A 14419-nucleotide genomic window follows, 5' to 3' on the forward strand; every position below is an offset into this window, starting at 1 on the left:
ACAAAAGGTATATTATGAAGTATATTGGAGCTTGGTGTGGTTTAGGTTTGGTTTTGGTTGAAATTTTGGTAATTTGAGAATTTGATGAACTTTTGTAAAAATGAATTGAGCTACCATTTTTGAAATTTAATGCAATTTATATCAAATGAAAGATAATTTAACAAGCTTTAAAATGGTTTAAATTTTGTGGAAATCTGAATTCTGTAGAAAGAGATATGATCGTTGAAAGTTGGTGTCTGAAATCTGAATGATGGCGTTGGCAAACATGGCTGCTACTATGCAGGTCACTACGGAGGCTTTTGGACAACAGATAAATAATAATGGCAATGGCGAAAATGGAGCTCAGGGCCTGATGAATAGCAACCTTCTTAAAGGTTAATCCACCAAAGTTCAAGGGGACCACCAATCCGACTGAAGCCGATACCTGGTTTCAGGCCATGGAGCGAGCATTACAAGCTCAGTTGGTGCCCGAAGAGCAGTGTATCGAGTTTGCTACATATGTAAATCTAGAACAATCATCAATAAAAGTTATAAAAAAACCTTTTCTCTTCTAGTAATATTGTCATTTAATTCACAAATATCACTATGAATCAATTCTACTAAATGTATGTAAAGGTTTTCAATGGCCTAGAGAAGGGGGTTGAATCTATAATTTCTTGTTATGCTTTTAAACTTGATCAGTAAAATAAATTTTGTAACTTTAGTTCTGCCATGTCTGCGATATGAAATGCAAGAGACAATTTTTTTGTCTCATAACGAATGAAAAGAAAATAGAGCAGAGAAGAGAAACAACCATATATACTGGTTCAACTACCTTGTGCAATGTGGTCTATATTCAGTCTCCAACACAACTTTGGTAGAATTTTCACTATCTTTACAAAGATTACAAACACCAATTTTCTATGATTCTTCCTAATCCGGGATAAACCAAATTTTTAAACAAGTTTGATTTGGCTAGGGTCATTCCCTACACTCTTAACACTAAGTGCTCACTTATGTGAAAATCATATTCTAGTACTCTCACTTGTTACCTTCTATCTTGGCGGAATACTCCCTTTAGTGTAGGAGAATTGCTTCTAAAATTTTAAGTTTTGAGTGGTAAAGGTGCTAGGTAGACTGAGATTATTAGGTTTTCTCTCCTTACCTCAATTTTTGGCTGATTATTTCTTTATATATGGGGTAATACCTCCAAAACTTGAGTTAGTGGATAAAGTTAAATCTTGAACATTGGACCAGCTGAGTTCTTCTTCCCCCAGAAAATCGGATTCAGAAAATTAAGAGTAGAGTGACACAGAAGTGTTAAGAAGATGGGCTACAATAGCAGCATGGTCTTAATGCTTTGAAAACTCTTACAAGATCAACACCCTTAATCTTAATCTTTGGCCCCAAGTTTAATTTCTAGCCTTTGATTTGAAACAGAAAAAGGTAATCTCCAATTTCTTTTTCTTTTCTAAATGGTAATGGCTGGGATATTGTAGTTTCAGCAAGCCATTTGACTTGTACAAGAATAATAATATTGTAACACTTCGTTTTCTTATGAACCACATGAGATTTTTTATTTGACTATGCCTCCATTGATTTCACTTTTTTCTCAAAAGCTTAATTGATGAACTATTTTGTATTCATCAAAAGTTGAGTCACTTTTTCTTTAGTTTGCTTTGCCATTTTCGGTTATGGCTTTAGCAATAGCATCAATGTTGCTTCATCTACTATTTATTAAGTTACTGATCATTTAAACTATTTGGGCTTCTCAAACAAAGAGTGACTTGGGCCTACAATAATAAAGCAAGCATCAAACAACATTTGGGCTTTTAACCCAACCAAAAATATATGTTTGTCATCATCATTAAGTTTATTCTTTTCTAAATTTAACCATCTCTTCTTTGATGACAAACATAATTTGTTAAAGAACTAAAGGGATTGAAATAGGCAAAGATTAAAAACTTTCCTTTGTTGATACCACTTTGAATTGCATGAATAGCTCTTCCTTTCTTTTGTAATGATTGCTCCCCCTTGATGGGCTTGAGACAAAATACCTGAGTTGCAAAATTTCAAAACTACAACTAAAGAATGTGCTATAAATGATTGTGAGTTAGTTTAATAGATTCATCCATAAAAATGCAACTAAAACTAATCAAAACATATGAATCAATCTCAAACGATAACTCATCAAACACATAAGAATAAAACAATTCTTCACTTTCTATCTATCCTATCTATCAATCTTTACTCCTATCATTACTCTCCCGTTTGTCATCAAGGAGGATAAAAGAAAATCAGATAGTCTTATAAAAAATAGATTAGAGGTTAAAGAGTAAATTGTCATTAGAAAAGTATCAAAGGATTATTTTAAGTTATACAATTATCCAAAAAATAAGAGAACAGTAGTTAATACAAAATTGTCTCATAAATCTAGAGAAAATAGAAACACAAAGCAAGATATTCAATGAGAGACATTCTTAGGCATCAGAGCCTTCATCCTCCAAGTCCAATGGCTCCTCATGATCCATATGCACAGTTTCATCATCATTCAGGTTGTCTATATATTTCAAGAGTACAACAATTCTATCTCTTGACTTGTGCAATGCATTTTCATTGTGAACAGCAAGCTTACTTTCTTGTCGGCTAGAAGAGATGAGGTGATTGGATTGATTGGTGAACTCTTGTAGAACATCTTTGACAATACCATTTAGAAGAGACATGTGGCCAGAAGAGGTTGATGTTCCAGTAGTTGAATGAGGAGGAATGTCTTCAAGCTCTTCTTCGTCATCAATAACCATCCTTTTAGATCGGATGGGTCCTTTTTTTGTTGCTTAACTACACTATTTTCTTTTAGGTAAAAGTTTCTATTTTCGAATGACTCAGTGTTCAGATTAACACCAAAATATTCAAAAAAATAAGTTAAGAAGATACTATATGAAAGGGATAATTTTTGTCACTTCTGATGTAGTCATAAATATAGCTCATCATTAAATATGCAAAAGAAATTTATATTTTCATGAGAATGGCATACAACACCAATGTGTCAAAGAGGAAACTCTTTGGTAAGAATCGCTTTGATGGAGAATTATATGGTTTATGATTCGGTGAGGTTGAGCACGGACAGGACCTAGAGCTTTGTGATTTGGAATGAGAGCATCAATGAGAGAAATATTCATATAGGCAGAGGCTAAGGCTTCTTGGTACGAAAGACCTATGTCTTCATCCCATTTTCCAGAGGTGTATACATTGATACCAACATTAGTGTAACCAAGAGCCTCACTGATTATGTCTTTGTTCAAGTTCATTTCACAATCTTTAATATAAGAGTGAACATTTTCATTATGATAAGTCATATTGTATAAAACTCATAGACCATATAAGGGTAAACAGGTTTTTGAATGACAAACAGGTAGTTCCAGTCCAAAAACTCATATTATCAATAAAATCAAGGACTTTGTTTGCTAATGAAGATATATCAGCAAGATATGAAGAGTACAGAGGACGATTCACAACAATAGCTCTATGAAACTCGTAGTTCATGGCAGAAGAAAAATAGATAGGGTTGAAGTGTGAATGAGACAAGTTTCCAAAGTGAGATTTGAAAACAAAAGGGTCCATATCAGTAGGTGCTTTGATAGAATGGAGAAGGTTTCGAGAATTATCTCTTTGTGAGTGAAGAGGATGAGGAAGAGGAGGACGAGGACGAGAAGCAAATCAAGGGTTAGGACGCGAGGAGGGACAAGCAGGACAGCGAGAACGTGGTTCCTCTTCATTCATAGGATGCTTTCCCTTTGAAGTGCTAGGGCGAGTAGGTTCAGCAGCTTGAGAGGCAGAGAGACAACGAGCAGTGGACTTGGTGCATGCCATGGAAGTGTGAGGACGAGACGGAGATGGAGAAAGAAAGTGAGAGTGAATGTGGATGTGTGTGTGGGTTAATCCAAATTGTGGAGGTTTTGAACAAACATGCCTCTTCGTGTAGTGATTTTCTTTCTCATCTTATTGACACAGAGATGTTGTAATTTTTCAAAAAAAATTGAAGTAATGTGAATGAAAAATATGAAGTGTTTTACAAGTTATATGGTGATGTGATATGAATATCAACTGTAACAAGTTATGAAAGCTCTTGAAAAAAAGGAAAAGTCAGAACCTAATAAAAGACTTGTTTTGACAAAGGTTTGACAAGTGCTGAAAAATGGTGTACTTATTATGTTATAAAAAATTGATTTAATATAGAGAAAATAAAAACTTAAAAAAATGTGAATTTATTTTTGACAAAAAACAATGAGGTCCACTCATGTAAAGAGAAACTCATCTTGAGCCAAAAGATTGTGTTAAGGAAACATAAGGGACTACAAGGTTGCGTTTGTTTTCTAAGAACAGGATAAAATAAGACACTGAGAACAGGACAAGACAAGATACTGAGAACAAGGCATAAAGGATAGAGACACAAACTTTTGTGTTCTTGTATCCTGTTTGGTGATAAACTAGAATAGATTATGAAAATCTAATTTATTCTCATTTTTTTCATTCAAAAAATTTGAGACGAAAAATGTAATAATAAAACATATAATTATAAAAAATTAACAAGAATAATGAAAGAAAAAATGAAAAATAAGTTTTGTCCCTTGTTAGTATCTTCGTGTCCTTCCTGTCAGGATGGATGCAAAATATACTAATTCAGTATCCATGGACACATTGTCTCTATCCCTGTCTCCTCTGTCAAATACGATTTTGTGTCTCTGTGTCCTTGTCTTAGTATCATGTCTCTGTAAACAAACGCAACCCAAGGGATCAAGAAATATGTTTGGCCCACATGACATTTCTTTCCAAAAACAATTTGAAACCATCTTTAACATTCCTTTTAAAAGACTCTTCATCTGTCTAGAAATATCTTATATCGACCTGTGAGACAAAATCTTTATACAATATATCAACAAGATTAAAATAAAGATTTATAACAGAGTATGCCCAAATTAGTTCTCAGTTTGCAATATCTATTTTCTGCCAAAGGCTTGGTAAATATATATTAGTAAGTTGTTCCTCCGATTTAGAAAATTGAATGTCAATATTACTCTTTTAAACATGTTCCCTTATTGAGTGATATCTCACTTCAATATGCTTTGTTTTTTAGTCCAAAATTAGATTTTTGGAAGTATTTATGGCATTCATATTATCACAAAACAAGAATATATTATCAGCTCTCAATTTGTAATAGGCTAATTGAGTTTTTAACCATAATAATTGAGAACAACAAGAGGATGCTGCAATATATTCAGCCTCGGTAGTGGATAGAGCTACAGTTGATTGCTTTTTACTTGATCACACGTTAAGGTATTGGTGGACGAAATTGTGATCCTCAAAGTTGGTCTCTTTGTATTTGTATGAAATCAAAAATACCCCAAAGAGATCATGGTGTGATAAATTGGGATCTTAATAATCCCTGGTGTGATCATAACTCCGTTCAACTTAACCAGCAAGTGTACTGGGTCATCCAAGTAATACCTTACGTGAGTAAGGGTCGATCCCACATAGATTATTGGTATGAAGCAAGCTATGGTCACCTTGTAAATCTCAGTTAGGCAGATTAAATTGGTTTATGATGAGTTCGAAAATTAATAATAAAAAGAAAATAAAATAAGATAGAAATACTTATGTAAATCAATAGTGGAAATTTCAGAAAGGCGTATGGAGATGCTGTGCTCCTCTTAAATCTCTACTTTCTTATTACATTCATCCAATCCTTCTTACTCCTTTCCATGGTAAGCTGTATGTAGGGCATCACCGTTGTCAATGGCTACATCCCATCCTCTCAGTGAAAATGGTCCTATGCTCTGTCACAGCACGGCTAATCATCCGTCGGTTCTCAATCAGGTTGGAATAGAATCCCTTGATTCTTTTGCGTTTGTCATCACGCCCAGCCTTCAGGAGTTTGAAGCTCGTCACAGTCATTCAATCCCAGAATCCTACTCGGAATACCATAGACAAGGTTTAGACTTTCCGGATCCTCATGAATGCCGCCATCTATCTAGCTTATACCACGAAGATTCTGTTGGGCAATCTAAGAGATATGCGCCCGGTCTAGAGTAGAACGGAGGTGGTTGTCAGTCACGCATGTTCATAGGTGAGAATGATGATGAGTGTCACGGATCATCACATTCATCAAAGTGTTGTGCAACGTATATCTTGGAATAAGAATAAAAGAGAATTGAATAGAAAGTAATAGTAATTGTATTGAAACTTGAGGTACAGCAGAGCTTCACACCCTTAATCTATGGTGTGCAGAAACTCCACTGTTGAAAATACATAAGTGAAAGGTTCAGGCATGGCCGAATGGCCAGCCCCCTGAATGATCAAGAGACCGAATGATCAAAGACTACAAAGTCAAAAGATTAAACTGTCAAAAGATGTCTAATACAATAGTAAATTATCCTATTTATACTAGACTAGCTACTAGGGTTTACATGAGTAAGTAATTGATGCATAAATCCACTTCCGGGGCCCACTTGGTGTATGCTTGGGCTGAGCTTGATCTATCCATGAGCTGAGGCTTTTCTTGGAGTTGAACTCCAAGTTATAACGTGTTTTGGGCGTTCAACTCCGGATCATGACGTGTTTCTGGCGTTTAACTCCAGACAGCAGCATGTACTTGGCGTTCAACGCCAAGTTACGTCGTCAATTTCCGAATAAAGTATGGACTATTATATATTGCTGGAAAGCTCTAGATGTCTACTTTCCAACGCCGTTGAGAGCGTACCATTTGGAGTTCTGTAGCTCCAGAAAATCGATTTCGAGTGCAGGGAGGTCAGATTCCAACAGCATCAGCAGTCCTTTGTTAGCCTCCTTCTCAGAGTTTTGCTCAGGTCCCTCAATTTCAGCCAGAAATTACCTGAAATCACAGAAAAACACACAAAACACATAGTAAAGTCTAGAAATATGAATTTAACATAAAAACATCCCTAAAAGTAGCTTGAACTTACTAAAAACTACCTAAAAACAATGCCAAAAAGCGTATAAATTATCCGCTCATCACAACACCAAACTTAACTTGTTGCTTGTCCCCAAGCAACTGAAAATCAATTAGGATAAAAAGAAGATAATATACTATAAATTCCAGAATATCAATAAATATTAATTCTAATTAGATGAGCGGGACTTGTAGCTTTTTGCTTCTGAACAGTTTTGGCATCTCACTTTTTCCCTTGAAGTTTAGAATGATTGGCTTCTCTAGGAACTTAGAATTTCAGATAGTGTTATTGACTTTCCTAGTTAAGTATGTTGATTCTTGAACACAGCTACTTATGAGTCTTGGCCGTGGCCCTAAGCATTTTGTTTTTCAGTATTACCACCGGATACATAAATGCCACAGACACATGACTGGGTGAACCTTTTCAGATTGTGAGTCAGCTTTGCTAGAGTCCCCAGTTAGTGGTGTCCAGAGCTCTTAAGCACACTCTTTTGCTTTGGATCATGACTTTAACCACTCAGTCTCAAGCTTTTCACTTGGACCTTCATGACACAAGCACATGGTTAGGGACAGCTTGATTTAGCCGCTTAGGCCTGGATTTTATTTCCTTGGGCCCTCCTATCCATTAATGCTCAAAGCCTTGGATCCTTTTTACCCTTGCCTTTTGGTTTTAAGGGCTATTGACTTTTTCTGCTTGCTTTTTCTTTTTTCTTTCTATTTTTTTCGCCATTTTTTTTTTGCAAGCTTTTGTTTTTCACTGCTTTTTCTTGCTTCAAGAATCAATTTCATGATTTTTCAGATCATCAATAACATTTCTCTTTGTTCATCATTCTTTCAAGAGCCAACAATTTTAACATTCATAAACAACAAGATCAAAAATATGCACTGTTCAAGCATTCATTCAGAAAACAAAAAGTATTGTCACCACATCAATATAATTAAATTAAATTCAAGGATAAATTTGAAATTCATGTACTTTTTGTTCTTTTGAATTAAAATATTTTTCCTTTAAGAGAGGTGAAGGATTAATGGAATTTATTCATAACTTTAAGACATAGTTACTACATACTAATGATCATGAAGTAGAGACACAAAACATAGATAAACACAACATAAAAACCGAAAAGCAGAAAGAAATAAGAACAAGGAATGAATCCACCTTTAGTGGCGTCTTCTTCTTGAAGGACCAACAATGTCCTTAAGCTCTTCTATGTCCCTTCCTTGCCTTTGTTGCTCCTCCCTCATTGCTCTTTGATCTTCTCTTATTTCATGGAGAATGATGTAGTGCTCTTGATGTTCCACCCTTAATTGTTCCACATTGTAGCTCAAATCTTCTAAGGAAGTGTTGAGTTGTTCCCAATAGTTATTGGGAGGAAAGTGCATCCCTTGAGGCATCTCAGGGATTTCTTGATGATGAGCTTCCTCATGCATCTCTTGAGAACCGTGAAGGGTCTCTCTTCCTTGCTCCATCCTCTTCTTGGTGATGGGCTTATCTTCTTCAATGGAGATGTCTCCTTCTATGATAACTCCAGCTGAGTAACATAGATGGCAAATAAGGTGAGGAAAAGCTAGCCTTGCCATGGTGGAGGGCTTGTCGGCTATTTTGTAGAATTCATTGGAGATGACTTCATGAACTTCTACTTCCTCTCCAATCATGATGCTATGAATCATGATGGCCCGATCCACAGTAACTTCAGATCGGTTGCTAGTAGGAATGATGGAGCGTTGAATGAACTCCAACCATCCTCTAGCCACAGGCTTGAGGTCCAGTCTTCTTAGTTGAACTGGCTTGCCTTTGGAGTCTCTCTTCTATTGAGCTCCTCCCACACATATGTCCGTAAGGACTTGGTCCAACCTTTGATTAAAGTTGACCCTTCTAGTGTAGGGGCGTTCATCTCCTTGCATCATGGGCAAGTGAAACGCCAACCTCACATTTTCCAGACTAAAATCTAAGTATTTCCCCTGAACCATTGTGAGATAATTCTTTGGATTTGGGTTCATACTTTGATCATGGTTCCTAGTGATCCATGCATTGGCATAGAACTCTTGAACCATTAAGATTCCGACTTGTTGCATGGGGTTGGTTAAGACTTCCCAACCTCTTCTTCGGATCTCATGTCGGATCTCCGGATACTCATTCTTCTTGAGCTTGAAAGGGACCTCAGGGATCACCTTCTTCTTTGCCACAACATCATAGAAGTGGTCTTGATGGCTCTTGGAGATGAATCTTTCCATCTCCCATGCCTCGGAGGTGGAAGCTTTTGTCTTCCTTTTTCCTTTTTCTAGAGGATTCTCCGGCCTTAGGTGCCATTGATGGTAGTGGAAAACAAAAAATATTGTGCTTTGACCACACCAAACTTAAAATATTGCTCGTCCTCAAGCAATAGAAGAAAGAAGAGAAGAAGAAGAAGAAGAGAATATGGTAGAGAGGGAGAGATGTAGGTTCGGCCTAGGTGAAGAAGAGGGGGTTGTGTTGTGTGAAAATGAAGTAGAATGGAAGGGTATATATAGGGAGAGGGGGTGTATGTTCGGCCATTTAGGGTGGGAATGGGTGGGAAAATGGTTTTGAATTTTTGAAGGTAGGTGGGGTTTATGGGGAAGAGTGGATGGATGTGAGTGGTGAAGGGGGTAATTGGGAAGAGGGATTGAGGTGATTGGTGAAGAGTGTTGGGAAGTGTGACATGGGCAATACTCATCACAAAATAGGATTAGGAGGTAAGGTGGGAATATAGTAGGTGGGGATCCTGTGGGGTCCACAGATCCTGAGGTGATCCTGTGGGGTCCACAGATCCTGAGGTGTCAAGAAATTCCATCCCTGCACCAAATAGGCATGTAAAATGCCTTTGCACACCATTCTGGCGTTTAAACGCCGTGTGGTGCACATTCTGGGCGTTCAACGCTCATGTAAAGCATGTTTCTGGCGTTGAACGCCAGTTTCATGCTTGTTACTGGCGTTCAGCGCCAGCTTTTCTTCTTTAGGCACATTCCTGGCGTTCAGCGCCAGAATGTTGCTTGTTCCTGGCGTTCAGCGCCAGGTTAATGCTCTGTTCTGGCATTGAACACCAGCCTGTGCTTCCTCCAGGGTGTGATTTTTCTTCTGCTGTTTTTGATTCTATTTTTAATTTTTATATTTTTTTTCGTGACTCCTCATGATCATGTACCTAATAAAACACAAAATAACAATAAAATAATATAAAATAAAAATTAGATAAATAAAATTGGGTTGCCTCCCAACAAGCGCTTCTTTAATGTCAATAGCTTGACAATGGCTCTCATGGAGCCACAAAGGTGATCAGGTCAATGTTGTATAGTCCCAACACCAAACTTAGAGTTTGGATATGGGATCTTAACACCAAACTTAGAGTTTGGTTGTGGCCTCACAACACCAAACTTAGAGTTTGACTGTGGGGGCTCTTCTTGACTCTGAACTGAGAGAAGCTCTTCATGCTTACTCTCTTTTGTCACAGAGGGATGGCCATGTGCCTTAAACACAAGGTAGTCCCCATTCAATTGAAGGACTAATTCACCTCTGGTGACATCTATCACAGCTCCTGCTGTGGCTAGGAAAGGTCTTCCAAGGATGATGCATTCATCCTCTTCCTTCCTAGTGTCTAAGATTATGAAATCAGCAGGGATGTAAAGGCCTTCAACCTTTACTAACACGTCCTCTACTATTCCATAAGCTTGTCTCAATGACTTGTCTGCCAATTGTAATGAGAACAAGGCAGGTTGTACCTCAATGATCCCCAGCTTCTCCATTACAGAGAGTGGCATAAGATTTATCCCTGACCCCAGATCACATAGAGCCTTTTCAAAGGTCATGGTGCCTATGGTACAAGGTATTAAAAACTTGCCAGGATCTTGTTTCTTTTGAGGTAGAGTTTGCTGAATCCAGGTATCCAGTTCACTAATGAGCAAGGGAGGTTCACTTCCCCAAGTCTCATTACCAAACAACTTGGCATTCAGCTTCATGATGGCTCCTAAATATTGAGCAACTTGCTCTCCAGTCACATCTTCATCCTCTTCAGAGGAAGAATAGTCTTCAGAGCTCATGAATGGCAGAAGGAGATTTAATGGAATCTCTATGGTCTCTGTATGAGCATCAGATTCCTTTGGATCCTTAATAGGAAACTCCCTCTTGCTTGAAGGACGTCCCAGGAGGTCCTCCTCACTAGGATTTTCGTCCTCCTCTTCCTTTGTGCATTCGGCCACATTGATCACATCAATGGCCTTCCACTCTCCTTTTGGATTCTCTTCTGTATTGCTTGGGAGAATACTAGGAGGAGTTTCAATGACTTTCTTACTCAGCTGGCCCACTTGTGCCTCCAAATTTCTGATGGAGGATCTTGTTTCATTCATGAAACTGAAAGTGGCCTTTGACAGATCAGAGACTAGATTGGCTAAATTAGAAGTGTTTTGTTCAGAATTCTCTATCTGTTGCTGAGAAGATGATGGATATGGCTTGCTATTGCTCAGCCTATTGCGTCCACCATTGTTAAAGCCTTGTTGAGGCTTTTGTTGATCCTTCCATGAGAAATTTGGATGATTTCTCCATGATGAGTTATAGGTGTTTCCATAAGGTTCACCCATATAATTAACCTCTGCCATGGTAGGGGTCTCAGGATCATAAGCTTCTTCAGAAGCTACCTCTTTAGTACTGTTGGATGCATGTTGCCATCCATTCAGACTTTGAGAGATCATGTTGACTTGCTGAGTCAACACTTTGTTCTGAGCCAATATGGCATTCAGAGCATCAATTTCAAGAACTCCTTTCTTCTGAGGTATCCCATTATTCACGGAATTCCTCTCAGAAGTGTACATGAATTGGTTGTTTGCAACCATATCAATGAGTTCTTGAGCCTCTTCAGGCGTTTTCTTTAGGTGAATAGATCCACCTGCAGAATGGTCCAATGACATTTTCGAAAATTCAGACAGGCCATAATAGAATATATCTAATATGGTCCATTCTGAAAACATGTCAGATGGACATCTTTTGGTCAGCTGCTTGTATCTTTCCCAAGCTTCATAGATGGATTCACCATCTTTTTGTTTGAAGGTTTGAACATCCACTCTCAGCTTGCTCAGCTTTTGAGGAGGAAAGAATTTATCCAAGAAGGCAGTGACTAGCTTATCCCAGGAGTCCAGGCTATCCTTGGGTTGTGAATCCAACCATATTCTAGCTCTGTCTCTTACAGCAAAAGGGAAAAGCATGAGTCTGTAGACTTTAGGATCAACTCCATTCGTCTTTACAGTCTCACAGATCTGCAAGAACTCAGTTAAAAACTGATAAGGATCTTCAGATGGAAGTCCATAAAACTTGCAGTTTTGTTGCATTAAGGCAACTAGCTGAGGTTTCAGCTCAAAGTTGTTGGCTCCAATGGCAGGAATGGAGATGCTTCTTCCATCAAACTTGGATGTTGGCTTTGTGAAGTCACCAAGCATTCTCCTTGCATTATTATTATTTTTGGCTGCCATCTCCTTCTCTTGTTCTAATATTTCTGAAAGGTTACCTTTAGATTGTTGTAATTTAGCTTCTCTTAATTTTCTCTTCAGAGTCCTTTCAGGTTCTGGATCAATTTCAACAAGAGTGCCTTTTTCCTTGTTCTTGCTCATATGAAAGAGAAGAAAACAAGAAAAGAAGAGGAATCCTCTATGTCACAGTATAGAGATTCCTTTATGTTAGTAGAAAAAGAAAGGGGAGAAGAATGTAAAAGAGGGGATTCGGATATTTGGATGGAGAAAGGTGAAGAGAAGTGTTAGTAATTAAACAATTAAATAGAATAAGAAAAGAGATGAAGAATTTCGAAAATAATTTTAAAAAGGTGTTAGTAATTTTTGAAAATTAGAGATAAGATAAGATTAAAATTAAAATTTAAAACAATTAAAAAGAATTTTTGAAAAAGAGAGAAGTATTTTCGAAAATTAGAGAGGGATAGTTAGTTAGTTGGTTTTGAAAAAGATAGGAAACAAACAAAAAGTTAGTTAGTTGATTGAAAAAGATATTAAAATCAAATTTGAAAAAGATGAGAAGATAAGAAGTTAGATAAGATATTTTGAAATCAAATTTTGAAAAAAGATAAAATTTTTGAAAAAGATAAGATAAGAGATAAAAAGATTTAATTTTTAAATATAAAATTACTTACTTCACTAACAAGAAACTTCAAGATAAAATTCTAGAACTTAAAGATTGAACCTTTCTTAACAAGAAAGTAACAAACTTCAAATTTTTGAATCAATCACATTAATTATTAGTGAGTTTTCGAAAATGTGATATAAAGATAAGGAAAAGATTTTGAAAATAATTTGAAAAAGAATTTTTGAAATTTTCGAAAAAATAAAAAAAATGAAAAAGATATAATTTTTGAAAAAGATTTTGAAAAGATAAGATTTTTAAAATTGAAATTTTGACTTGACTTGTAAGAAACAACTAATTTTTAAAAATTTTTGACCAAGTCAACCCAAAATTTCGAAAATTTGGAGGGAAATAAGGAAAAGATATTTTTTTGATTTTTGAATTTTTAAAGAAAAACACAAAAAAATGACCCAAAACATGAAAATTTTGGATCAAAACACAAGATGCATGCAAGAACACTATGAATGTCAAGATGAACACCAAGAACACTTTGAAGATCATAATGAACATCAAGAACAAAATTTTGAAAAATTTTTGATGCAAAGAAAACATGCAAGACACCAAACTTAGAAATCTTTAATGCATGGACTCTAACAAACAAAAAATGCATATGAAAAACAACAAACAACACAAAACAAGAAATCATCAAGATCAAACAAGAAGACTTGTCAAGAACAACTTGAAGATCATGAAGAACACTATGAATGCATGAGATTTTCGAAAAAAATGCAAGAAAAATTTTTAAAGCATGCAATTGACACCAAACTTAAAAATTGACTCAAGACTCAAACAAGAAACACAAAATATTTTTTATTTTTATGATTTTCTATTTTTTTTTGTATTTTTATTTTATTTTTTTGAAAATATTCTTTTAGAAAAACGAAAATAAAAGAAAAATTTTGAAAACTTTTTGAAAAGAGAATAAAAAGAAAATTACCTAATCTGAGCAACAAGATGAACCGTCAGTTGTCCATACTCGAACAATCCCTGGCAACGACGCCAAAAACTTGGTGTTGTTGCCGGATCAACTTGGTGCTGTGGTTGCACGTAATTGTAATTCAAACATTCCCCGGCAACGGCACCAAAAACTTGGTGGACAAAATTGTGATCCTCAAAGTTGGTCTCTTTGTATTTGTATGAAATCAAAAATACCCCAAAGAGATCATGGTGTGATAAATTGGGATCTTAATAATCCCTGGTGTGATCATAACTCCGTTCAACTTAACCAGTAAGTGTACTGGGTCATCCAAGTAATACCTTACGTGAGTAAGGGTCGATCTCACAGAGATTGTTGGTATGAAGCAAGCTATGGTCACCTTGTAAATCTCAGTTAGGCAGAT

General features: G+C 36.4%; 1 non-coding gene across 1 annotated transcript; it reads left to right on the forward strand.

Annotated features, from left to right (window-relative positions):
• The first annotated feature begins 11921 nt into the window (after window positions 1-11921).
• Window positions 11922-12025, forward strand: LOC112793529 (small nucleolar RNA R71). The gene has a single exon (XR_003198216.1). It is a non-coding gene; the product is annotated as a small nucleolar RNA R71 (small nucleolar RNA).
• The last annotated feature ends 2394 nt before the right edge of the window (window positions 12026-14419 follow it).

This window comes from Arachis hypogaea, chromosome 3 (assembly GCF_003086295.3).
Source record: "Arachis hypogaea cultivar Tifrunner chromosome 3, arahy.Tifrunner.gnm2.J5K5, whole genome shotgun sequence".
In the NCBI taxonomy this organism is placed as follows: Eukaryota; Viridiplantae; Streptophyta; class Magnoliopsida; order Fabales; family Fabaceae; genus Arachis; species Arachis hypogaea.